The sequence below is a fragment of the Balaenoptera borealis genome (assembly GCF_965194805.1).
Source record: "Balaenoptera borealis genome assembly, chromosome: 8".
Taxonomy (NCBI): Eukaryota; Metazoa; Chordata; class Mammalia; order Artiodactyla; family Balaenopteridae; genus Balaenoptera; species Balaenoptera borealis.
In genome coordinates this window covers 117,570,497-117,597,846 of record NC_138865.1, presented here as the reverse complement: position 1 = coordinate 117,597,846, position 27,350 = coordinate 117,570,497, and the positions used below count along the sequence as shown (strand labels likewise).

The 27,350-nt window shown below is 47.0% G+C and overlaps 1 long non-coding RNA gene across 1 annotated transcript; it reads right to left on the bottom strand.

The window, feature by feature from the left end:
• Positions 1-11,274: 11,274 nt before the first annotated feature.
• LOC309632871 lies at positions 11,275-23,279 on the bottom strand. Its single transcript, XR_014247099.1, has 2 exons — positions 21,654-23,279; positions 11,275-21,338 (listed from the first exon to the last, which is right to left on the bottom strand). It is a non-coding gene; the product is annotated as an uncharacterized lncRNA (long non-coding RNA).
• Between the last annotated feature and the right edge of the window lie 4,071 nt (positions 23,280-27,350).

Below are 27,350 nucleotides of genomic sequence, written 5' to 3'. Positions count from 1 at the left end.
AGGGAACCCTCTTGCACTGTTGGTGGGAATGTAAATTGATACAGCCACTATGGAGAACAGTATGGAGGTTCCTTAAAGAACTAAAAATAGAATTACATATGACCCAGCAATCCCACTACTGGGCATATACCCTGAGAAAACCATAATTCAAAAAGAGTCATGTACCACAATGTTCATTGCAGCACTATTTACAATAGCCAGGACATGGAAGCAACCTAAGTGTCCATCGACAGATGAATGGATAAAGAAGATGTGGCACATATATACAATGGAATATTACTCAGCCATAGAAAGGAACGAAAATGAGTTATTTGTAGTGAGGTGGGTGGACCTAGAATCTGTCATACAGAGCGAAGTAAGTCAGAAAGAGAAAAATACCGTATGCAAACACATATATATGGAATCTAAAAAAAATGGTTCTGATGAACCTAGGGGCATGACAGGAATAAAGACACAGACTTAGAGAATGGACTCGAGGACAAGGAGAGGGGTAAGGGGAAGATGGAACGAAGTGAGAGAGTGTCATGGACATATATACACTACCAAAGGTAAAATAGATAGCTAGTGGGAAGCAGCCACATAGCACAGGGAGATCAGCTCAGTGCTTTGTGACCCACTAGAGGGGTGGGATAGGGAGGGTGGGAGGGAGACGCAAGAGAGAGGAGATATGGGGATATACGTATATGTATAGCTGATTCACTTTGTTATAAAGCAGAAACTAACACACCATTGTAAAGCAATTATACTCCAATAAAGATGTTAAAAAAAAAAACAAAAAAAACTTTTGTGCATCAAAAGATACTATCGAGAGAGTGAAAAGATAACCCATAGAAGAAAATATTTGTAAATCATATCAGATGAGGGTTTAATATCCAGAATATATAAAGAACGCTTACGACTCAACAACAAAAAGATAACCCAATGAAAAAGTGGGCAAAGGACTTGAATAGACATTTCTCCAAAAAAGATATACAATAGTACTATAATATGTATTTATTGAAAAAAATCTGCATATAAATGGATGTGCTCAGTTCAAATCTTTGTTGTTCAAGGGTCAGCTGTAGTTGACAAAATCAGAATGAAGTCATTACAGCAATCAATTACTACTGCTTCAGTTACTCTTGATCTGTGACAATACTGTTCTTCCTAACTATACAAACTAACAACGTTTAAGTGACTATAATAAAAATCACTCAATTGCTAAAAAAAATTTTTAGAAGATACACAAATAGCCAATAAGTACATGAAAAGATGCTCAACATCATTCGTCATTAGAGAAATGCCAATCAAAACCATAATGAGAATCATCATCTGACAATGCAGGGTTGCCAAAGACCTTCAATTGGCAAAAAGTGGAACATCCAAGAAGCTTAATAAAGCAAAATTCAATAAAATGAGGATGCCTGTATACTTAAAGTCATTGAGATGTACACTTAAAAATGGTTAAAATGGGGACTTCCCTGGCAGTCCACTGGTTAAGACTTTGTGCTCCCAATGCAGGGGCCGTGGATTTGATCCCTGGTGGGGGAAATAAGATCCCACAGGCTGCGCCTTGTGACCAAAAAAAAAAAAAAAGGTTAAAATGGCACATTTTATGTTACATCTATTTTAATACACACAAACACACACACACACACACACCCAGGCTCTGAGGTCAGAAAGACCTGGGTCCTAAGGATGGCTGTGTGATCTCGGGCAAGTGACTTACCTTCTCTGAGCTCCAAAGTCTCATTTATAAAATCAGGACATTGTTAAGACTCAGGTCCCACGAGCAAGTAAGTGTTATAGGAAAAGATAGACACAAGGAGTCGACTCAGTGCCCGGGGCCTGGGAGGCCCTCACAGGTGGCAGCCATTGTTTATCTCAGTACATAGCCCTTCCCACCAGGGCTGGGGTATGTTATGAACTTGTTTCCCTAGTAGTCAAGCCTCTTGACCACCTGAGAACCATGATAACCACTTTCTTCAGGTGAGAAAGCAGGATATCTCTGGTCACAAGGGATGCTGGGCTCTGCCTACCCAAGTTCTCTCAGGCTGCTGAGGACCAGCCCTGCTCCAAGCCCAAGTCATAGGGTCCTTTGTGGGCATTTCCACAAAAGTTTCCACCTTAGCCAAGTTTTGCTCGTGCTCTGGGCTCTTTCCTGGCTTCTGGCAGCCTCAGGCAGCCTCAGGCTTTCCTTGGCTTGTGGACGCATCACTTTGATCCTTCAATCCTGTCTTACATGGCATTTTCCCTGTCTCTTCACATCATCTTCCCTTTGTGCATGTTTGATTCCTTGTCCAAATTTCTCCTTTTTGTCAGAGCACCGGTCTTATTGGATTAGGGCCCACCCTAATGACCCCATCTTAACTTGAATACCTCTGTAAAGACCCTATCTCAGAATGAGGTCACATTCTCTGGTACTGAGGGGTCTGGACTTCAACATACCTTTTCAGGGGGGCACAATTCAACCCTTAACAGCCATAAGCAAAGACATCCCAGCAGCAATGGGCGCACCAAGTACTCAGAATCTAGGGCTCTGCCTTTGTAGCACACTTTCCTCGGCACAAGCGACCAGACGCCACTCCATTTAAGCACCCACCTGAGGCCCATATGGATGCAAAATAGGGCTGGAGGGTGCGAGGGCCTTTCATGAGTCCCCCACTTGGGCTAGCTGGGGGTCCCTGTGCATCATGCAGTCAGGCCAGGGACCTAGGCACGGCTGTCAGAGCAGAGAAAGACAGGCTGCAGTTCGGCCAGCTGCCCCATGCTACAGATGGGGAAACTGAGGCCCAGGGGTCGTGGCTGGCCTCAGAGCACAGAGGGTGATAGGATCAGGGCTGGGCCAGGTTCAGGTCTTCTGAGGTCTGAGTTTTCCCTTCCCTCTGCCACAGCTCAGCTTAGATGTCCCTTGGTCCAGGAGGCCTTGCTGACCACCTGGGCTAAGGCCCCTGGTTATGTGTCCTACTGCACTACCTCCTGCCCTGACCTTGATCCATGCCGGGGGCTGGATCCCTCCCTCACCTCCTCAGCTATTTACTCAAATGAGACCTCCCTGGCTGCCTGATCTAAAAGTGCAGGCCGGACTTCCCTGGTGGCGCAGTGGTTAAGAGTCCGCCTGCCAATGCAGGGGACATGGGTTTGAGCCCTGGTCCGGGAAGATCCCACACGCCGCCTCGCGGCCAAAAAACCAAAACGTAAAACAGAAGCAATGTTGTAACAAATTCAATAAAGACTTTAAAAGTGATCCACATAAAAAAAATCTTAAAAAAAAAAGAATGCAAAAAAAATGTGTAGCCTTTTCACTAGATCTTAGTGAAATACTTGATTCAGCAGGGAATAATATTTGCATAATCATGATAAACTCTGGTTATTTTACCAGACCTGTGAAGAAACCGTTTTGGGGGGTGGGTTGTAGTATTTGGTGGGGGGGATACAGGGAAGGTCAGCAGTGGGGGTAAGGGTTAGGTTAGAAAGTTAAGTCCTTAGGTGTCGTGATGGGAAGTTAATAGTTAAGGTTTGAAACTGATAAATCAAGAAAGAGCTGGATAAACATGTTATTAGGAAAGAGGGAGGAAAATACTCAGGGAAACAGCTGGAAACCTGATGGATGTGCCTCTGGGGAACCAGCTGAGGGAGATGGAGAGGTGGGGCGGTTCTTTTTCATTATGTCTTTTTTGCATATTTTTCTTTTTTTAAAATTGAAATATAGTTGATTTACAATATTGTGTTAGTTTCAGGTGTACAGCAAAGTGATTCGGTTATACTTATATATATATGTATATATATATATTTTCAATTCTTTTCCATTATGGGTTATTATAAGATATTGAATACAGTTCCCTGTGAGATACAGTAAATCCTTGTTGTTTACCTATTTTATATATAGTAGTTTGTACTTGCTGATTCCAAATTCCTAATTTATACCTCCCCACCCCAGCTTCCCCTTTGGTAACCACAAGTTTATTTTCTATGTCTGTGAGTCTGTTTCTGTTTTGAAAATAAGTTCATTTGTACTATTTTTTAGATTCCACATATAAGTTATATCATATAATATTTGTCTTTTCTGACTTACTTCACTTAGTGTGATAATCTCTAGGTCCATCCATGTTGCTGCAAATGGCATTATTTTATTCTTTTTAGTGGCTGAGTAATATTCCAGTGTATATATGTACCACATCTTCTTTACCCATTCATCTGTCGATGGACCCTTAGGTTGCTTCCATGTCTTGGCTATTGTAGATAGTGCTGCAATGAACATTGGGGTGCCACATTTTTCTTTTTTTAAAAAAATTATTTATTTATTTATTCTTGGCTGCATTGGGTCCTCTTTGTTGCACACGGCCTTTCTGTAGCTGTGGCGAGCAGGGGCTACTCTTCGTTGTGGTGCACGGGCTTCTCATTGCAGTGGCTTCTCTTATTGAGGAGCACGGGCTCTAGACGTGCGAGCTTCAGTAGTTATGGCACGTGGGCTCAGTAGTTGTGGCACGCAGGCTCAGTTGCTCTGCGGCATGTGGGATCTTCCTGGACCAGGGCTCGAACCCGTGTCCCCTGCATTGGCAGGCAGATTCTCAACCACTGTGCCCCCAGGGAAGCCCCATATTTTTCTTTTTGAACTCCGTTCTTTTATTACTTTGGTAAAAAAATAAGTTAGTAGAAATTAATTTTGAAGAAAACAGAGACCCTCTGGGTTGGAAGAGGCCCCTGAGTTCAGCTCGTTCAGCTCATTCAGCTCTCCAGCAGTGGGCTGGTCTCTCTGACATGCTGGCCACGTGGTCGACTGCTCGGAATAAACACCTCCAAAGAGGGGAACTCACTGCCTGCCCTGTGGGGTCACCAGGACCTGCCATGCTGCCCCGAGCTCTGTTCCCTCCCTGCCTGTGCTCACTGGCCTGATTCTGCCCTCGGCAGCTCCAGAGATGGAAAGGGTTTTATCGGGGTGGGGAACAGAAGAGACCTCGAATGTGGGTACTTTCTGGCGAGGGAGGCGGGAGGGTTTCCCTGGGAACCCTTGGCAAGCGGATGTCTGTTTAAGCACACAGGGTGCCCAGCCTGGGGAGCAGCAGGGGCGAGGAGGCAGGGAGAAGACACGCTGGCTCTGCCGTTGGCAAATGTTCCACTTGGGCAGCCTTGGAAAGGGACCCCCAGAGACTCAGGCCTCGTGCTCTCTGAATCCACCCACATCAGGGCCTCTGGCTGGAGTGAATCACACGGCCCCTAAGGGCTGGTGTGCAGGCACCTGGTCCACTGCCACTTCCTGAGTGCCCAGCTCCTGTGCATGGCCTTCAAGGCTTCGTGTTCCCGTTTGTAGATGGCGTCTGTGAGGATCAGGGAGGTTGTGGCTTGTCCAGGCTGGAGGGGGCACGACCCAGGACAGGACTTAGATAGGTCATTGATGCCAAACCAGGCTGTCGTGTACTTTGAACTTCAAAGGGAAGGGAGCGGGTCTTTTTCCTCTTTGCCGGCCCTGCCAGTGCATCACAGGGGCCATGAACTTGAGTCAATCGGAAAGGGCACCTCTTGGAGCTTTTGGGGCTGAGAAGCAGCAAAGCCCACACAACCTGCAGGGAGCCTCTGCAATAATCACCTTTTCCCACTAGAGAGCGTTGTGGGACAGAAACCCGATCCAGAATGGACCAATCAGCCCGTCAGCTGAGACCAGCAGCGGTGACAGGTGAGAAACAGCTGTCATTCCCGGGACTTGCCCTTTGTGACAACCACCTCATTGGGTCCTCGCAGTAAATCCAGGACTAGGTACTGTTAGGACCCCGGCTTCACAGATTAAGAAACAGGCTCAGCGCTGTTAAACAATTTGTCCCAAGTCTCCAAGTTAGCAGTGGGAGAGCTAAAGCTTGAACTTGACTCTGACCCCAGAACCCGAAGTGTTGACCACATGCCCCCCCCATGCTGTTTGCCTCTGTCTCTCCTCCTGGGTCCCTTTTAGATGGTTCCCTTTAACTCAGTGAGGTTTACCCAGGTCTACTGAGCAGTGGGGAGGGGTCTCCCTACCTAGAGAGGCTGGGATATGGGGTCGCCAGGGGGTCCCGGGGAAGGAGCTGGTGCTGTGGACGAGGGGAGGGAGGTCCCAGGTCCCAGCGCTGGGAGCAGTCCTTCCGCTCTTGCCCCTGACAGAGCTGGCCCCCTGGGAGCCCGCCAGGCTTATTAATATCCTGCTGAGTCAGGGGCTCTTGAGTTTCGGCATCACAAGACCCAGAGGCTGAGCACGGCAGGGATATTCTTGACTCCCCTGCCTCCTCTCTCCCCCTGCCCTGCCCACCTCAGGCTGGGGGCCCTGTGCTCTGAGTGGTCATGTGGCCCGGGGGCAAGTCACTTCACCTGACTACGAAGTGGAGGCAGGAAGCCCGTTCAGACACTGCTCCTCCGTGGCCTGGCACACAGGAGGAGCTAAGAGGCAGGAGCTGCTCTTCCAGAAAAAGGCCCTTTCCGGAGGCCCTGCTGCGGGCCAGCCCTGTCCTTGTTGCTGGGTGTCCTGCAGCGGGGTCAGCACGGTCCGGTTCTCACAGAGCTCACTGTCTGCCCAGTGTGGGCCCCCAGCCAGCAGCCACAGCTGATTGGGCTCGGCCGGGGGCCAGACAGAAGCCGAGCCCCTCCGATGGCCGAACTGATCAGCTCTCCCGGACATTTGGAATTGGGTCTTGGGGACTCTGGTCATGTGGGGTGGGCACTGGCTGAAGGGAAGAGCATCTGGACTCGGGGAGGGAGGTGGTAAGGGACCCATGTGGGGGTGTCCATGGCAACAGAGGGGACTAGACTGCAGAGGGTGAAATGAGGCAGATGCATCAAAAGACATGTGCCCCAGGAGAGAGGCCTCCCAGCCCCTGGTTCCCAGCCCTCTGTACCCACTTCCTGCCCCAGGCTCCAGGAGGCTGCCTTGCATCCTCTGTGCAACACCCTCCTTGCTGCCGCAGACTTCCTCATAGCCCTGCAAAGGCGGGGGGAGGTGGGATCATTTCTTGACCACCCAGCCCTTGGAGTTCTGCAATCATGGTCTAAAACTATTTACTGAGGACCTCCCTGGTGCCAGAGCCCGGCCTGAGTGAGATACACATGTCATCTCTTCCAAGTCTCACAAGATGCCTGTTCTCCCCATTTTACAGATGAGGAAACTGAGGCCAACAAGGCAAAGTCAGCTGCCACTAGGTCATAAAGCTAGGACTCAAACCCAGGTCTGGATGAGTCCAGAGCCCTTACTCTTAACCTTGATTCTAAACACGTTCATTCAGCTCGGCATTTGTTGAGGGAATGAATGAGTGAATAAAAATTTCATCCCTAGAGAATTCCTCTTTTTGTGTCCTTATCCTCAGTCCCCTGCACTGGGTCCTCTCCGCCCCGGCCCGCCTTGCTCATTTGGCCTCCCAAGTTTGTGCCCCCTGCACACTGATGGACGGAAGGAATTCTGTGAATACCGGACCCTCCTTAGACGCTACTCACAGCTTGTCGGAAGGGGGCTTTGGCTCTGAAGGCTCTCCAGAGCCCTTATCAGCCAGCCCCACACATCGGGCAGCCTGCCGCGCCCCAGCCCCTCACAACCCGTTATCAGGGAACACATTCCAACCCAGCTGCCCCTTGTAAGGAGGGGAAGATAAAGCCTGCCACCTTCCGGCCCCTCTTCTGAGTTTTGCCAAGTGGGGAAGGGGCGCTCCAGGGGCAGGAAGGGGGTTATCACAACAGGAAGCCCCAGCACTGGCTTGGTTCTTCAGCCAGCATGAGAAAGCCCCGGAGGCTGGAGCGTGACCCTTCGGAGGAGGTGACCCTGTTGGGTGGGGCTGGGGGAGGGACAGCTGCTTCTTTGGAAGCCCAGAGGCCTGAAGTTTGCTCCGGGAACCAGGATGTGGCTGGTGAGGAGGGCGGGGCTTTCAGCCAGAGGCTGGAGGTCCCTCTGGGCAGGGTCTCAAAGCACGGCTGTCCTCACACACCTGTCTGTCCAACCCATTAAGGATAAGAGAATCGAGGCTCAAATTACAGAGAATGGAAGCTCTTACCTCTCAGGGCTGTGAGCTGGATGCTTGCAGAGGGCCAAGTACGGAGCTGGTACCCGCAAGGCACCACTGGAAACCTCTCTCTGTGGATCACACGCGTGCACACACGTTGATTCAGCACTAACTATATGGCAGGTGTAGACCCGCCTCTTCACGTGGACAAGCGCCGTTAACAGTCCCCAGCACATCAGATCGAGAGACTGATGTGATTCTCATCGTATGGATGAAGAAACTGAGGCTTACAGATTGCCCTGGCGGTCCAGTGGTTAAGACTTCGTGCTTCCAATGCAGGGGGCGTGGGTTTGATCCCTGGTCAAGGAACTAAGATCTCACATGCCACGCAGCACACTCAAAAAAAAAAACAACAAAAAGAAAAGAAAAAAGAAACTGAGGCTTAGACGGATGAGGTTGCTAGCGCAGGGTCACCCAGCTCTAAGTGGGAGAGCCAGGGTTGGGTCCCAGTCTGTCTGACCTCAACGTGCTGGCTCTCCATGGCCACAGTCCCGTGCCTTCAAATGAATTCACTTATCACCTTGTCTACACAGCAGTTTCACGCCCCAGCGGTCTCACCCCAACCATGGCCAACAAAATATGCAGAAAAAGCCCTGCGCAAAGTTAGCACAGAAGGGTCGGCGCTTTGATCCTGGGTTGCGCTTTGCACAAACCGCAGCGAGCCTGGACCCAAAGGTGAGGCAGACTCGGCCACAGCACCAAGTGCCCCCAGAGGGTCTGGCAGCAAGGCAGGTGCAGGAAAGCTTTCAAAGGGAGGCGTGAGAACTCTAAAAGCAAAGGAGCCTGGCTGTTCAGCGTGGGGCAGGTAGCCTGTGACAAGTCGTCAGCCCTCCAGGGGGTCACGGCAGAGTCACCGACCATGAGAAGCCTGAGACACAGCAGAGGGTGGCGGTTTCCAGCAGCACGTGAATAGGCTCAAATTTCAGCTCTTGAGAGCCTCAGCTTTAAAAAAAAAATGTATTTATTTAATTTATTTTTATTTTTGGCTGTGTCGAGTCTTAGTTGCGGCATGCGGGCTCTCTAGTTGTGGTGCGTGGGCTCAGTAGTTGTGGCGCATGGGCTTAGTTGCCCCGTGGCATGTGGGATCTTAGTTTCCCGATCAGGGATTGAGCCCATGTCTCCTGCATTGGAAGGCGGATTCTTTACCACTGGCCCACCAGGGAAGTCTGAGGTCCTCAGCTTTTGAATTATGACTCTGGGAGCTCTAAGGAACATACATTCCCCATACTGGCCCTAGATGGAGAATATTTTTGGAAGCATTGCAGGTCTCATAAAAAGGAGAAAATTCCATGGAACCCCATCCCCCCAAAAAAGACATGTAAGCAAATGTGAGCTGGGTTCTCAGTGACTGAAGAGTGACTGGCACCCAGGTACTGGGGTCATAAGGGTGGGAGCTGGAAAGAGTCCAAAAATGGTTCAGCCTAGTGAGCACCCAGGCAGGCAGGGGTGCCCGGAGGCCATGTTCCTATGGCAACACGGCTGTGGGGTACCTAAGCTAGTACAACAGCAAGGGATGCAGGTAGTTGTGGGCTAAGTTGGGGCTCCAGCTCTGACCCCGGAGTGGACATCTAGGCTACGAGCAGAAGCAAAGCCAATCTTCTCTGAAGGAAAATGCCATGGCCAAATGAGGCCCCCGGGATGCTCACAGATTATTCATAAACTCATGGCTTGATCTTAAAGAGTAATGACACATGAAGCAGAAACAAGAGCGCTCAAGGACAGTGGCTGTTGGGATGGTCAGATCCAGAATGTAGAGCAGTAGATGTGTTACCAAGGTAAAGAGACCAAGGATGCAAGTGATAAAGCAGACACAAAGGAACCATCAGGGATGGATGGGCAGATGTTTTTTGTTTTTGTTTTTGGCCGCACTAAGCGGCTTGCGGGATCTTAGTTCCCCGACTGGGGATCGAACCCGTGCCCCCTGTAATGGAAGTGCGGAGTCCTAACGACTGGACCGCCAGGGAATTCCCATGGATGGGCAGACTTAAGAAACAAACAGAGATGGTACTTCTAGGAGTGAAGAATAAATTTAGAATACAATAACTGTAAATTGACTAAATAGACACAACTGGAACAAAAACAAGTGGAGTAGAAAATATTTTTGAATTCCTTCTCAGAAAGCAATAAAAAATAGAGAAGAATGGGAAAATACGAAAGAGAGCCGAGACATGAAGGTCAGAACGAGAATGAAGACATCTGCATTTATACATAAACACAGTTGCAAGGTTTGCTGCCACCTGCTCTAGAGGATGTGCTTGGAGTACACTTTCAGGAAGAAGGGAAATGATGGGGTGACTGAGGGCCTGAGAAGGAAGAGTAAATAGTAAAGGGCGAACTGTGGAGGTCACACAAAACCAATGCTGCGTGGAGTAACGGGGGTTTCCTCTGGGGGGGTAACAAAAGGACACACTTGGCTTACTTGGCGATCTATACGAACCAGACGGAGGTGTTTTGAAGCTAAAGGCCTGTGTTGTTTGGGAAGGAGGGTAAGACCTGTAACCTTCAGACTTGAAGCTAAATTTACCAACCTTCTGACAGTGACAAAGCAATAGAAATCAGTAGAGAGAAAAGTGAAAAGAAAAAGCCAACTAAAAACTCAGTTCCGGAAAGGGCAAGAAAAGGAGAAGAGAGAAACAGGGAAGGTAGAACACATAGAAAATGGGAAAAAAAGGTGGTAGAAACAAGTGCAAATATATCCATAATAATAATAGCCGTAAATAGACTCAACTCACCAGTTAAGAGACTGTCAGGCTGAGCAGGAAAAAGAAAATCCAGATTGATGAAGTTTAGAAGAGATGTGCTGAAAACATAAAGATCCAGAAAGTTTAAACATAAAAGGATGGTTAAACATAAACACACACACACACAAACATGTACACACACATATATACATACATATGAAAGCATGTATTTTGATATCAGGCAAATTTGTCTTATACTTTAAAAGCATCATGAAGAATAGAGAGGGTCAGTACATAATGAAAAGGTTCAAATTATCCAGAAGTTGTAATAAATCTAAATACATTTATTTGTTTGTTTATTTTTTAAATTTTATTTTGATCTGTCTGGTTTTTTTTGTTTCTGTTTTTGTGTTTTAAATTTTTATTGGAGTATAGTTGATTTACAATGCTGTGTTAGTTTCAGATGTACAGCAAAGTGAATTAGTTATACATATACATATATCCACTCTTTTTTTTTAAGATTCTTTTCCCATATAGGCCATTACAGAGTAGTCAGTAAATTCCCTGTGCTATACAGCAGGTTCTTTTTTGTTTTTTAAAACAAATAAATTTATTTATTTATTTATTTTCATTTTTGGCTGCGTTGGGTCTTTGTAGCTGTGCACGGGCTTTCTCTAGTTGTGGTGAGCGGGGGCTACTCTTCGTTGCTGTGTGTAGGCTTCTCTTGTTGCGGAGCGTGGGCTCTAGGTGTGCGGGATTCAGTAGTTGTGGTACGCGGGCTCTAGAGCACAGGCTCAGTAGTTGTGGTGCACGGGCTTAGTTGCTCTACGGCATGTGGGATCTTCCCGGACCAGGGATCGAACCCGTGTCCCCTGCATTGGCAGGCGGATTCTTAACTACTGCGCCACCAGGGAAGTCCCTACAGCAGGTTCTTATTATTTATCTATTTTACATATAGTAGTGTGTATATGTCAATCCCTAAATACATATATTTATATATACATATATTAATCTAAATATATATATTGAAATAACCTCAAAATACCTAAGGCAAAACCTAACAGACCACCAAGGAAAAACAGACAAGTTCACTTTCACAGGGATTCAACACATCCCTCTCCATCACTTTACCAAAAAAGTAAAATAAAAATAAAATAACTCAGCAAATACACAGATGATCTGATCAGCTCAGATAACAAGATGGATGTAGTTGACATATATAGAATTCTATATCTAATTACTAGAGAAATTACTTTCTTTACAGGTGGAACGTTTACAACAATCAATCGAAATTAGACCCTAAACATTTCAAAAAAATTTAAGATACTATTCTTCTAAAAAATTCTCTCGCCACGGGGGACTTCCCTGGTGGTCCAGTGGGTAAGACTCCACATCCCCAATGGAGGGGGCCTGGGTTCGATCCCTGGTTGGGGAACTAGATCCCACATGCATGCCACAACTAAGAGTCCACATGCTGCAACTAAGAAGTCCACAACCTGCAACAAAGATCCCACATGCCACAACGAAGACCTAGCGCAGCCTAAATAAATAAATAAATAATTAAAAAAAATTCTCTCACCACAATTCACATGTGTTAATAACAAAAAGATGTCTTATAGAATCTACCTATATTGGGAAATTGACTAAAAGACTTCCATGACTAAAAGACTTCCAAGTAACTCATGGATAAAAGAACCAGTCGTAATGAAAATATAAAAATACATAGAACTGAAAAAAAGTGAAAAATAATGCCTATCAAAATGTGTGGGGTGCACAAAAATGATCCCTCAAGGAAACTTTAAAGTTTAAATGTTTATATGACAAAGAAAGGCTGAAAAGTAAAAAAGTGCCCAACATAAGAGCTAAACAAAGAGAAATAGACTAATCCTAACCCAAGTAGAAGGAAGAAGATATTAATGATAGAGTGGAAATTAAAAGAAAATGATATTATAGAGAAGATTAACTAGGAGGGGAGAGAGACACAGGCACAACATTATGGCTGTAAAGAGGGGTATAACTACAAAGAACAGAGAATAAAAAGATAGTACAAGAATACGATCAATAACTTTATGTCAATAAGTTTGAAAACGTAGATGGAATGGTCCAAAACTTGGAAAAAATATAACTTACCAAAATGGGCCCAAGAAGTAGAACACTTGAATATAACTATAAAAGAGAATTAAATATTCTTTTAAGTATCATGTTAAAGAATAAAAGAGTGAAAGGAAACCCCAGGAGTCAGTGATCTACAGGTGAGTTCTATCGAACATCTAAGGAACAGATCCTTCTAATATCACACACAGTTTCCCAGGGAAGAGATGATGGAGATTCACACTACGTGGCCGATATAACCTGGAAGACTAAACCAGACAAGAACAGTACAAGAAAGGAAAATTACGGACACATTTCACTCATGAACATAAGCGTAAAAATACTAACTAACACATTAGCAAGCTGAATAGAATAGTATATAAAAAAGTGTAATATACATGATGGAATTAGCTCTATCCCACGATTGCAAGAGATGGTTTAATGTTAGAAAAATCAATGTCATTTAACACATTAACTGATTAAAGGAGGAAAAACTACAGGATTATCTTAATAGATGCTGAAGAAGTATTTTAAAAAGTTCAACATAAATTTGTGATAGACACTTCTCAGTAATTCAGAAATAGAAGGGAAATTCCTTGGCCTGATAAATGGGGAAACATTAGCAGCATTCCCTCTGAGATTAGAACTAAGAAATGTTATGTTTCCCATTATTGCTCTTGTTTAACAGTGAGTACTGGAAATCCTCCCCTAACTATAAGACTATAAGAAATAAATTAAAAAACACAAGGATTGGGAAAGAGAAAACAAAACACATTATTTTCAGATATGCTCAATGACATAGAAAACCAAAAAGGAGAGTTTAGCAAGATACCTAGATACAAGAACAATACACGAAAGTTAACTACATTTCTAGATACCAGGACCAAGCAATCGGAAAATGTACTTTAAAAAAGGGGGTGGGGCCAGTCTGAAGAGTGTGAAAATTTTAAGTATCTAAGAATAAGTCTAAAATTTCATTAGTCTAATATTTCATTAGCGGTAAGAATTAGGCAGAAAATTTTACTAGTTCATGAAAAGAAGTTAAAGAAGACTAAAACAAAAGGACAGATAACCCATGCTTAAGGACAGGAGGGCAGATAGCATAAAAATGACAGTTCTCCACAAATTGATCTATAGATTCAATGCAATTCCAATCACAGTCTCAATGGAGTTTTTGTAGAATTTGACCAGTGATTCTAAAGTTTATATGACAGAGCAAAGGATCATGGTACTCCAGGAGAGGAGGAATACAAATGGGAATTTGCCCCACCTGATATCAGGATGTATGAAGCTATGACACTTGGGCAGCAATAAATTAATCAGTGGAAAATAGAGAGCCCAGAAACAAACCCTCCCATGTATGAAACTCTGACATATAACAGAGGTGGCACGGCAGATCAGTAAGGAAAGGAGGTCTGACAATTTAAATTGAAAAGGGAAAGGTGGTTATCTATATGGAAAAAAAAAAAGAAATGGAATTCCTCTTTCACAAAATACAAAACAATCAACTCCAGATGGATTAAGGACTTAAATGTCCAAAGTAAAACTTTAAAAAAATTATAGAAGATGTACATGAGTTTCTTTCTAACCTTGTGATAGGAAAGAATTTGTTAAATAAGACCAAAAAGAGCACTAACCATGAAATAAAAGAATCATCCATTTTGTTATATTAAAATTAGACTATCTCTTCATCAAATGACAGAATAAAGGAAGTAAAATGACAAGGGGCTCAACCTTGAAGATATTTTAAATACGGGTAATTGACAAAGGCTTATTATCCAGCATATAGAAGAACACTTAGAAATCCATAAGAAAAGGGAAGAAAAAAAACAATAGAGAAATGGGCAAGAAACATGAACAGGTGTTTCACAGAAGAGGCAACAAAAATAGTCAATAAACATGAAGAGGTGTTCACCTTAGGATCAGGGAAATGCACACCAAGACTAAACGAGTTACCACTCACACCCATTCCATTGCAAAAACCAAGAGGTCTGACCATGCCAAGTGCTGGAAAGAACAGAGATCAACCAGATCTGATTGCTGGTACGAACCTAAGTTGGCCAACCGTTTTGGAGTGTGGTTTGGCAATATCCTGTAGGATTGATTGTTTTTGACCCAGCAAGTTCACTTTCAGATGGCCTTGAACTACTTGGTTCACCTGAAGACTTGTGAGAAACTCTTGGTTTGCCTGAGGGCTTGTATAAGAATGTCAGTAGGGGCTTCCCTGGTGGCGCAGTGGTTGAGAATCTGCCTGCCAATGCAGGGGACACGGGTTCGAGCCCTGGTCTGGGAAGATCTCACATGCCGCAGAGCAGCTGGGCCCGTAAGCCACAATTACTGAGCCTGCGCGTCTGGAGCCTCTGCTCCGCAACAAGAAAGGCTGCGACAGTGAGAGGCCCGCGCACCGCAATGAAGAGTGGCCCCCACTCGCCGCAACAAGAGAAAGCCCTCGCACAGAAACGTAGACCCAACACAGCCATAAATAAATAAATAAATAAAATTTTTTTAAAAAAGTAATAGAAAAATTAAAAAAAAAAGAAGAATGTCAGTAGTAGCGCCAATAGCATCATTTAAAAGCTGAACACAACCCTAAACGCTCGCTGAAAAGAGAAAGCATTGGGAGCTCCCTGGCGGTCCAGTGGTTAGGACTCGGCGCTGTCACTGCTGTGGCCCCGGGTTCAATCCCTGGTCGGGGAACTAAGATCACTGCAAGCCGTGCAGTGTGGTCAAAAAAAAAAAAAAAAAGAAGGTATAAATAAATGGGAGCTTATTCACATGATCGAATATTGTACAGCCATGAAAATTGAATAAGCACAGCTATAGGCAATAACAAGGATGACTCCTGTCATCATAACATTGAATGATACCATTTTTATAAAGTGCAAAGCAATCAGATCTCAAAATACATTGTTTGGGCCTATAATAAATGATAATGCTCGTTTTTTTTAAAGCAAAGGAACGATAAACACAAAATTCAGGATATGGGGAGGAGCACATAAAAATATATATGGTCATGTTCTACTTGTTGATTTTACTGGTGGTTTCATAGGTGTTCATTATTATTAAAAATAAGTACTTTTTAATTGAGGTATGTTTAAGTTACAATATTACATTAGCTTCAGGTTTAAAACACAGTGATTCAAAATTTTTATAGCTTATACTCTATTTAAAGTTATTATAAAGTGTTGGCTATATTCTGTGTGCTGTAGAATATATCCTTGTAGATTATTTATTTTACATGCAGTAGGTTATACCTCTTAATCCCCTACACCTGTCCTGCACCTCCCCTCTCCCCTCTCCCTACTGGTAACCACTAGTTTATTCTCTACATCTGTGAGTCTGTTTCTGTTTTGTTATATTCGTTTGTTTGTTTTATTTCTTAGATTCCACACATAAGTGATAACATACAGTGTTTGTCTTTCTCTTATTTCACAAAGCATAATACCTTCTAGGTCCATCCAAGTTGTTGCAAATGGTAACATTTCAGTCTTTTTTATTGTTGAGTAATATTCCCTTGTATATATATAGCATGATTTCTTTATCCATTCATCTGATGGCTACATAGGTTGATGTGTGCATCAGATGAACGGATAAATGTTGATGGACACTTTGGTTGCTTCCATATCTTGGCTATTGTAAATAATGCTGCCGTGAACCTTGGGGTGCATGTATCTTTTTGAATTGAATGGGTGTTTTCCCAGGAGTGGAATTGCTAGATTATATGACAGTTCTATTTTTAGTTTTTTGAGGCACCTCCATATTGTGTTCCACAACGGCTGTACCCATTTACATTCCCACCAGCAGTGTACGAGGGTTCCCTTTCCTCCACATCCTCACCAACATTTGTTATTTGTGGTCTTTTTGATAATAGCTATTTTGACAGGTGCGAGGTGATAGCTCATTGTGGGTTTGATTCGCGTTTCTCTGGTGATCAGTGATGTTGAGCATCTTTTCTTGTGCCTGTTGGCCATCTGTATATCTTCTTTGGAAAAATGTCTATTCAGTTCTTCTGAGCATTAAAAATAAGTACATTTTTAACAAAAGCAAATACAAAAGCATCAAGCCTCAATAATTAGAGTTGTTATGAACCAAAGATTATGATTAAACCAATTCTGGGCCTCTGAGATTCCTTAATAAGAAATGCAGCTCACCTACCTGACTCTGGGACATTCCCTTTGTGAGCCTAGCAGGTAAGGACAATAGTATCCAGCTTAGAGGGTTTTGGTAAGGGTCAGCATAGCGTATTTGGTGGGCTCTTATCGATGGAAGCTATTTTTATTATGCTTCCCCATGATAAGCCTGACTTGGAGACGGGGGCAGAGTGGGAACCTGGCTTTCCCTTGTTCCCTGGGGAGGGGGTTGTGGGATGAGGAACAGGTCTGGTCTCCTGTGAGCCTGCTCAGCCCTACCCTGTTTAAAGTGCATACCCTTCATTCCCATGATTATTTTCCTAGAGCCTCCTGCCTGTACCCAGCTCTGTTGGTCGCAAGTAACAGAAACTCAGTTCCAAGCAGTTGCAGCCCAAAAGAGATTGATCTGCCTAGAATCTGTGATAAAAAGAACCCCAAAACTCCCTACAAACAAAAGTCCAGGGCCAGATGGCTTCACAGGCGAATTTACCAAACCTACAAAGAAGAACTTATACTGATACTTCTCAAACTCTTCCAAAAGATTGAAGAGGAGGGAATACTCCCAAAGACATTCTATGAAGCCATCAGCACCCTGATACTAAAACCAGACAAAGACACCACCAAAAAAGAAAATTACAGACCAATAACTTTAATGAATATAGATGTAAAAATTCTCAACAAATACTAGCAAACCGAATCCAACAACACATTAAAAAGATCATACACGACAACCAAGTGGGATTCATCCCAGGTTCACAAGGATGGTTCAACATTCATCCCAAGTTCACAAGGATGGTTCAACATAACGTTAATCGATCAATGTGATACACCACATCAACAAAAGACAAAAATCACATGATCATTTCAATAGATGCAGAAAAAGCATTTGATAAAATTCAACATCCATTCATGATAAAAACTCTTACCAAAGTGGGTATAGAGGGAACATATCTCAACATAATAAAAGCTATTTATGACAAACCTACAGCCAATATAATACTCAATGGTGAAAAGCTGAAAGCCTTCTTGCTAAAATCGGGAACAAGACCAGGATGCCCACTCTCACCACTTCTATTCAGCATAGTATTGGAAGTCCTGGCCACAGCAAATCAGACTAGAAAAAGAAATAAGTTTCTAAACTGGAAGGGAAGAGGTAAAATTGTCATTATGTGCAGATGACATGATACTATATATAGAAAACCCTAAAGACTCTACACAAAAACTACTAGAAATGATAAACGAATTCAGCAAGGTAGCAGGATACAAAATTAACATACAGGGCTTCCCTCGTGGCTCAGTGGTTAAGAATCCGCCTGCCAATGCAGGGGACACGGGTTCGAGCCCTGGTCTGGGAAGATCCCACATGCCACGGAGCAACTAAGCCCATGTGCCACAACTACTGAAGCCCGTGCGCCTAGAGCCCGTGCGCCTAGAGCCTGTGCTCCACAACAAGAGAAGCCACTGCAATGAGAAGCCAGCGCACCGCAACCAAGAGTAGCTCCCACTCGCTGAAACTAGGGAAAGCCCACGTGCAGCAACGAAGACGCAACGCAGCCAAAAATAAATAAAATAAATAAATAAATTTATAAAAAAAATAAAAAATTAACATACAGAAATCGGTTGCGTTTCTTTACACTAACAATGAAATATCAGAAAGGGAATGTAAAAAAAAAAAAAAACTCTTTTAAAATCACCGCCAAAAAATTAAACACTTAGGAATAAACCTAACCAAGGAGGTTAAAGACATATGCTGAGGACTGTAAATCATTAATAAAGGAAATTGAAGAGACTTGACCTACTTACCCACCTGACATGTCCAAGGGTGGAGACTCTGGGGCAGCCGATTCTCAAAGCAACCCCGTTCCCCCCATTTTAGAGATGCCAAAACTGAGGATCTGAGCCGTCAAGAGACTTGCCCAAAGTCACGCAGACACTGGTGGGAAGTCAGTGCTGCAGCCCAGGCCTGCTGACCCAAAGCCGGTGTTTAGGTTCATCTGCAGGAGCAAACACGACTGAACTAACAGCCCAGCGCCTCTGGCAGTAGCACGTCTTGCACAAGCAGGATACACACAAACCAGTTTCTGGGGGCGATCCTTCCCTCCTTCTCATGCACAGTGGGGACGGTAGAGTTAGGTGCCCATATCTTCCCAAACCTGCCTGGACTAAAGGCTCAGAGGCTCAGGCCATACCCGAGATGGACGCCATTGGCTTTTCCAGCTGAGGGTCCTGGAGGTTAGGGTTGATGGTTCTCAACTTTGCCTGTAGTGGAATCACCTGGGGAGCTTGAAAAAAAAATTACCCTCTGGAGACCACACCCCAGACCAATTACATCTAACCCTCTGCAGGTGGGACCTGGGCTTCCTTAGTTTTCTAATAATTGGAAAGCCCGTGCTCTGCCCTGTTCTCCACGTTCCAGGAGAGGCCACCTCCCTCCAGGGACTTCTGCTTTTGTTCACCAGTGTGACCTTGCTCTCAGCATGGTAGGCTGCTGACCTGCCCAGGTGAGGGCCCTTCAGCACACTTTAGACTCCTTAACAAGGGAAAGGCAGGTGACGGGGTGGGCAATTCACAAGGAACAAATACAAACGGTTAACAAGCTTAAGAGAAAAGGTTTAGTCTTTGTATGAGTTTGCCAGGGCTGCCATCACAAGATGCCACAGACCGGGTGTCTTAAACAACAGAATTTTTACTTTCTCACCGTTCTGGAGGCTGGAAGTGTAAGATCAAGGTGTCGGCAGGTTTGGTTTCTCCTGAGGCCTCGCTCCTCGGCTTGCGCATGGCCTTTGTGCGTGTGCGTGCCTCGCTTACAAGGACACCAGTCATATTGGACTAGGGCCCACCCTAAATACCTCATTTTAACTTAATCACATGTTAAAAGGTCCTATTTCCAAATACAGTCACATTCTGAGGTCCTGGGAGTTAAGGTTTCAACACATGAATTTGGGGTAGGGGACACAATTCAGCCTATAGCAGTTTCCTTAGCACAGTGATTGTGGGAGGCAAAAAGAAAACAAGGGAATATAAACTTTTACAATCAGATTGACATGGTTATAAAGGTAGAGAGAACTCTTTTTGTGATCACTTTCTTACCCTACTAGAGAAAGAGTAAGTTGGTGAAACTTTTCTGGTGATCTGTTTGGTAATACCAAAAACCTTTCAAAGAATTATACACACATACAAACACACACACACACTGCTGGGTCTAGCAATTCCACTGCCAGAAATTCAACACAAAATAAGGCAGCTGTTCTGTTCAGAGAGGTACAGAGAAGGGTTATACCTGCATTACTCATATTTGCAGAAAATCTGGGGTCCACTTCAATACCCACTAGGAATAGTTATGATGAAAAAACAGATAACAAGTGTGGGCGAGGGTGGAGAGAAACAGGAACCCTCATACACTGCTGGTGGGAATGTAAAATGGCACAGCTACTGTGGAAAACACTTTGGTAGTTCCTCCAAAAATCACACATAGAATTACCAATGACCCAGCAGTTCCACTCTGAGGCATGTGCCAAAAAGAACTGAAGGCAGGTTCTCAGCAAATAACCTGTACACAAATGTTCATTGCAGCATTGTTCACAACAGCCAAAAGAGGCAGACAATACAGATGGCCATCAAGGGAGGAATGGATAGCCGAATTGTGGTCTGTCCACACGATGGGATATTATTCAGTCATAAAAAGGAACAAAGTATGGATACCTGCTACAACATGAATGAACCTTGAAGACATTACACTAATTGAAAGAAGCCAGACACAAGAAGTCACATAGTCTATGATTCCATTCACATGAAATGTCCAGAACAAGCAAATCCATAGAGACAGAGAGCAGACTGATGTCTTCTAGGAGCTGCGGGGAGGGAGGATGGGGACCAATTGCTTGATGGGTCCTGGATTTCCTTTTGGATGATGAAAATATTTTGGAATTAGACAGAGGCAGTGGTTGCACAACCTTGCAAATGTGCTAAATGCCACTGAATTGTACACTTTATTTTTTTAATTTATTTTTTTGGCTGCACCGGGTCTTGGTTGCAGCACACGGGATCTTCGTTGAGGCATGCGGGATCTCTCGTTGTGGTGTGCGGGCTTCTCTCTAATTGTGGCACCCGGGTTTTCTCTTCTCTTCTCTAGTTGTGGCGTGCGGGTTCCAGAGCGCGTGGGCTCTGGAGTTTGCGGCACACGAACTCTAGTTGAGGGGCGCAAGCTCAGTAGTTGTGGCACGTGGGCTTAGTTGCCCAGCGGCATGTGGGATCTTAGTTCCCCGACCAGGGATTGAACCCGCGTCCCCTGCATTGCAAGGTGGATTCTCTACCACTGGACCACCAGGGAAGTCCCCTGTACACTTTAAATTGGTTAATTTTATGTTATGTGAATTGCACTGCAATTAAAAACAAACAAACAAACTGGTAGCAATCTAAATATCAAATAAGAGTCTCTTCCGGGGCTTCCCTGGTGGCGCAGTGGTTGAGAATCTGCCTGCCAATGCAGGGGGCACGGGTTCGAGCCCTGGTCTGGGAAGATCCCACATGCCGCGGAGCAACTAGGCCCGTGTGCCACAATTACTGAGCCTGCACGTCTGGAGCCTGTGCTCCGCAATGGGAGAGGCCGTGATAGTGAGAGGCCCGCGCAATGCGATGAAGAGCGGCCCCCACTTGCCGCAACTGGAGAAAGCCCTCGCACAGAAACGAAGACCCAACACAGCCATAAATAAATAAATAAATAAATAATTAAAAAAAAAAAAAAAGAGTCTCTTCCATACAAGGAATCACTTGAGGCTGCTATCAGTCAAGATGGAGATGTTGAATTATTGGTGCAGGAAGATGTTCACAATATGTTAATAAATGATAAAAGCAGGTCACAAAACTATGGCATATAATGGCTTTTTTGTCAAAATACATCTCTGTTTTTATGAACGCGAAGAAAAAAGTCTGCAAGGAATAAGCAAAAAAATGTTTGCTTTTGGTTTTCCTGTATTTGTCATGAAATAATGAAAATGTCTTCTTATGTAACCAAAAAACATGATAACCAGATACTTCCTTAAAGAAATTCATCCTGTTCTCTGCGAGACTCTCAGGAGACTCATCACACATCTGTTGGCCCGGGGCTCAGGACTAGAATTCCTCTCTTGCGAGGGAGGAGGCGGGGAGGCTGCCCAGGTCACATGTGGAGGGGCAGGTCTGTGTCTTCCCCCAGGACCCCCTCTCCCTGAGTTAAGCCCCTCCTAGGACCTTGCTGGTCCCCGTCCCTCTACAAAACTTTCTTGAAGGATTTAAGCTGAGGAATCAGGATTTCAAGGCACACTTGCCCTGACTTGTCCCCCAGCAGTGGAAGCGGCAGCGGATGGGGATGAGGCCAGCCTGGCCTCAGGGGCTCAGATTGCATCTCTGACACCAGCTGGATGTCCCTCCTTGAGGCCCAGCCCCGGGCTTCGGGTCTGGGTGGGGTTTCCCAGGGCTTGGCCGCTGCTGCCACATCTCACGGCTGAGCTGTTGGTGAGAGGAGCTTTCCCAGGGTCCCAGCAAGCCCCCCACTCCTGCTGGAAGCCCTTCCTTTTCCCACCAGGAAGCTGAGTCCTGGGCCAGGCTATTGAAAGCCGTAACTGGGGGCCTGGAGCTGCGCTGTGGCCAGAGGAGCAGCTGTGGCTCTAATTACCAGATCAAGAGAAGGTCTTAGAAATTCTCCCAGGGAAACAGCATGTCCTGGGCTGGGCCTCATGATGGCTTCATGAATTTGTGTCTCTGTGTGCGTGTGTGCGTGTGTGTGTGTGTATGAATGTATACATGTTATGGTTGCCAGAAAAAATACAGACATCTGGTTAAATGTGAATGTCAGATAAATGAACAGATTTTTAGTGTAAGTATGTCCCAAAGATTGCATCCTGTATTATTTTTATTTTCTAAATCTGGCAAGCCTGATACCTGTAAACATGGGCTTGCTGAGAACTTGCAAGTGTCTAAGTGTGTACACTGTGCAAGAACACACACGTGTGTGTATAAACGTACGCAAGGCCAGGTGTGTACATAGACACCAAGGTGCGTGCACAGAACACAGGTGTAGAGATTTCACTGTGTGTGTGAGCCGGTGCGTGGCTGTGAAAGCTTTGGTATGTTAAGTGAATGTATAAAAGTATCTGTGTGCGAAGGTGATCATGTACGTGTTTCCAAATTGCATCTACGTGTGTGTACACCGAAGCACATGAAGTGTCGGATGTGGAAGTGTTCACGTACATGCCCGTTACAGGACATTAAAGCTGGAAGGAAGCTTGGAGATCTCGTGCACATAATTGTACGTGTGAGAACACTGAGGCCAGCCAGCCAGACCGCCTGCGTGTGTGCACGTACGTGAGTGTGCCCGAGCTCTGGGGGTGGTGGGGAGCGCGGGAGGGCTCTCTGACTGTCACCTCGTGCCAGGCGCTGCGGTCCACAATCACCACGGTAGCCTTCTTCTTCTGAGGCCCATTTCCCAAGGGGAAGGTCAGGTGGAGCGTGGCCAGGGCCCCAGCCTCGCCTGCCTGCCTGGCAGACACGTGTGCCTGCACGTGGGCTACGTAGACACTGGGGCCTAGAGCTGCAGCCAGATGTTCTTTTTCCTCCTGGAACCAGATGGCGGCTGATCCGGGAGTTTCTGCATTTTTCTAGCTCCTGCTGTCCCCTTCTCCTCCCTTTCTGGACTTTTCCCCAGGCAGGGCAGGGGCTGGGGACACAGGGACCTTGAACTGGACCAGTTGCCTCATCTGGGAAGTGGCTTCCCCCAGGCAGGGGCTCGGTGATGGTGTCTTGGTAGATGCCCACGCCCCCAGGGCAGCTCTTAGCTCAGTGGTCTCCCTACGTCGCCCAGAAGCAGCCTGGTGAGGCTGGCCCCAGAGCAGACCTGCCCCCAACTCACCTGGCCTGTGTCCCATTCTCCCCCGAGCTGCCCTCTTCCAGGTGACAGGTGATGGCCAGCTGACCTAATAAACCCATGTATTAGTTTCCCAGGGCTGCCACCATGAGGGACCACAGACTGGGTGGCTTTAACAACAGAAACGTATTTCCTCACTGTTCTGGAAGCCGGAAGTCTGAGATGGAGGCCTCTCTCCTTGGTTCGCAGAGGGCCGTCCTCTCCCTGTGTCTTCACATGGTTTTCCCTCTATGTGTCTGTGTCCAGCTTTGCTTCTTAAAAGGACACCTGTGCTATTGGATTAGGGCCCACCCTAATGACCTCAGTTTAACTTAATTGCCCCTTTAAAGGTCCTATCTTCAAATACAGTCACATTCTGAGGTCCTGGGGGTTGAGATTTCGATATATGAATGTTTTGGTGGGGGTGAGGGCACAATGCAGCTGGTTAGCACCCACGGTAGAGTGTTCTTGGGAGTGGGCTTCTCCCACCCCAGCTGCACCAGCGCCGGGCAATAGCTGTTGGGGGTCTTCAGAACCCCAATTTCCTGCTTTTTATTTTGACAACTGAGAACTTTACTGGGGACCAAATAGAGACACTACGAAGATGCAGAGCCAGGTCAGAGGTGACCTCCTGAGCCCCGAGCCCCAGCTCTTTTGGAAGGAGGGTTGGGACAGCATGGAGGGGACACATGACAGCTCAGGGTGGGGGGTGGTCAGTTCACACCCCCTTTGCCCACCCATAGCCTGAAGCCAGGGACCCCGGGGTTGGGGGGGTTCACGGCAGGCTCCAGAGTGCCTGGGGCACTTGGTGTGGCCCTGACACCCTTCCTGGGCCTCAGTGTCTCCATCTGTGAAAAGAGGCCGCTGGGCCCACCATGACCTGGGTAGGTGCCCATCTCCAGGTTCCCGTCCCCGCTGACCCCTGCCCATCCAAGCCCCGAAGCATCCTGCCCTGTCCCCAAGTGCCCGGCGGGGACGCATGGTCCTTTGAGGGTATGTGTGGCCCGAGCAGCTCTGTCTTCCTTTCTCAACCCCTCTGTGTGCCGGGCCCAGGGCTGAGTGCTCTGGATGCTCTCGCTTTAATCCTCACACTGTACAAGGTAAGCATCAGCCCATTTTATAGAGGGGGAGACTGAGGCTCAGAAGGGTTCAGCGACTTGTCAGTGCCGGAATTTGAACCCGGGGGTCTGACTCCCATGTGTGTGCTCTTTCCTTGAGACCACCCAGCTCAAACCGCCCCCTAGCCTGTCCCTGAGCCCCCTCGGCCCTCCAACCACATGACCTCGACAGAGGAAACGCAGGTAGGCTTGTGTGTTCTGGGAAGTGATCGCACTGGCCATGGCAGCTGGGGGTGGCGAGGGGGTGGTGCCAGGAGGCAGGAGGGCACTGCGCAAGTTCAGGACCAACTCCAGGCTCCAGGAGGAGCAGGTGGGGGCCCACAGGGCTGGGGGAGGATGTGGGTTGGAGCAAGGAAGTGGGGGAGGACGCCTCACACTGAGGGAGAGCTTTGGGGGCTACTCAGGGGCTGGGGGGGTGCCTTGTTCCCACCATACCCAACATCCGGTCCAGGTGGGACCCACGGAGTCCGGCCGAGGTGGACCTCAGACAACACGAGCTGCCGTCCAGCACAGTGGGATTTGACTCTGTTAAAAAAAGAAAAAAGCCAACCCACCCCTGTACCTGCCGCTTCACCAGTCCAGCCTCCCTCCAAGGTTGGTGGGTGCTCTGCGTTTCTGTTTTCCAGAGGGTTCTCTGCTCTGAGGCCACTGCAGCCTGGGTTCCAGCCCTGACTCTGCCACATCCTACCTGATGACCTTGGAGAAATGACTTTTGCTCTCTGGGCCTCAGTCTCCTCACCTGTAAAATAGGGCTAAGGTCGTCATGAGGCTTCAGCGAGACGAGGCAGGTGGAGGACTTAGGAAGTCGTAACCCCCCGCACCCCACCCCCAACCCAAGTCATGAGTCGAACGTCAGTTCCATGGAGAGGCTGGTCTCTGAGAGGTCAGGGATGATAGACAGAAATCGAGGGGTAAAAAAGGAGATAATACGGAGTCTATACAAACCCCTTCAGAAAAATAGCAGAGGCCAGCTTTAGCCTGATAACCGAAGTGGACACAGACACATCGAGGAGACAACACAAACACCCCCCATGGATAGAGAGGCAAAGATCCTTAACAAAATCTTTATCCAATGCAAAGCAGTGATATTTAGAAAAGGCAGTGCATCTTGACCACTTGGGGTTTACCCCAGGTACGCAGAATAGGTTTACCATTGAGAACCAAATATTATAATTCACCGTAAAAAAGTGGGAGTGGTTGTTGGCTTCGATCACCAAAGCGCATTAACTATGTCCGAGGGAGCACACACGCTCCGTGTCTCCGGTTCCATCACTGGCGCCCTCTCGGCTGTCACCCCGCCTCCCGCCGCCTGCCCGCCTCCGCCCAGGGTCTCTCCAGGAACGGGTGTGACGGCGAGTTCCTCCCTCCCTCCCTCCCTCCCAGGCTCTGCTTTTGAGGGCTCCCCCAGGGGGTCCATCCAGGATGGCAGGGTGGACCCTGCGCCAGGTGCCCAGGTAGGGAGCACCCCTGAGTCACACATGACCCTATAGGGACCACTGTCATCCCTGTCTGACAGATTAGGACACCAGGCTTGGAGAGGGCATGTGACTGCTGTGCCAGTGCTGGCGCTGAGCCCCGGGCTTCAGCACCTGGTGTTGCTGACACCTGACAGGACAGGATGCCGACCGCCTCTCCAGGGAGACTTTTCTCCTAATCGGTTGTTAGGCACTTGGATTCCACTGCCCACCCTGAGCTTAGGGGGTCTGCTGAGAGCCCTCCGTTCTTCAGAAACCCCCTCCTCATCTTAAAGACTCCAAAGACCACCATCCACCCCTGCAGAGACAAAGGCCCTGGGGACCCGCTGGGGATGTGGGCCTTGGAAAGCAGCAGCCCATCCCCAGCCCAAAGCTGGAGCCGGATTCGCCCTGGATGACGGGTTCCCGGATTCCCGAGGGGGGGGGTGAGGAGCGAAGGAAGACACCCTCACCCCTTCCGCTCAGCATCTCATGGATGCGCCGTCCAGGAGCATCTATGGGAACGGGCAGAATGTATTTTGAAGACTCTGGAACCAGCCAGTGTTCAAGATTGGAGGTTGGGGGGTCTTCATTGTGGTGGCCCAGCCAGGTCTGGCATCCCCGAGCTCCTTTAGGGAAAAGACAAGGTGCAGATCTCCTGCACCCCCAGCAGGGCTGGACGCAAAGGAGGCTCCAGAGAGAAGCCTTGGGAGGGCGAGCAGGGGCGGCTTGGGTCCTACCTGCAGGGGCGTCGGTCTTGGGGGACCATGACCCCTGAGGGTGTGGGATCTGCAGCAGGAGGGGAAGGTATTCAGGCCTGAGGGCTGGGCCTGCGGAGGGCTCTGGGCCCAGGAGATCCGATGCCCTTCATCAGCAGCAGCTGGACCCTCAGATGGGATTGCGCTATACCCCTGTCCTGTCCCAGTGGGGCGGCTGGGACAGGAAGTTCTCTTTCCCCCCAAAGGATCCTACGTGTTATGGGTTGAATTGTGTCCCCGCAAAAGA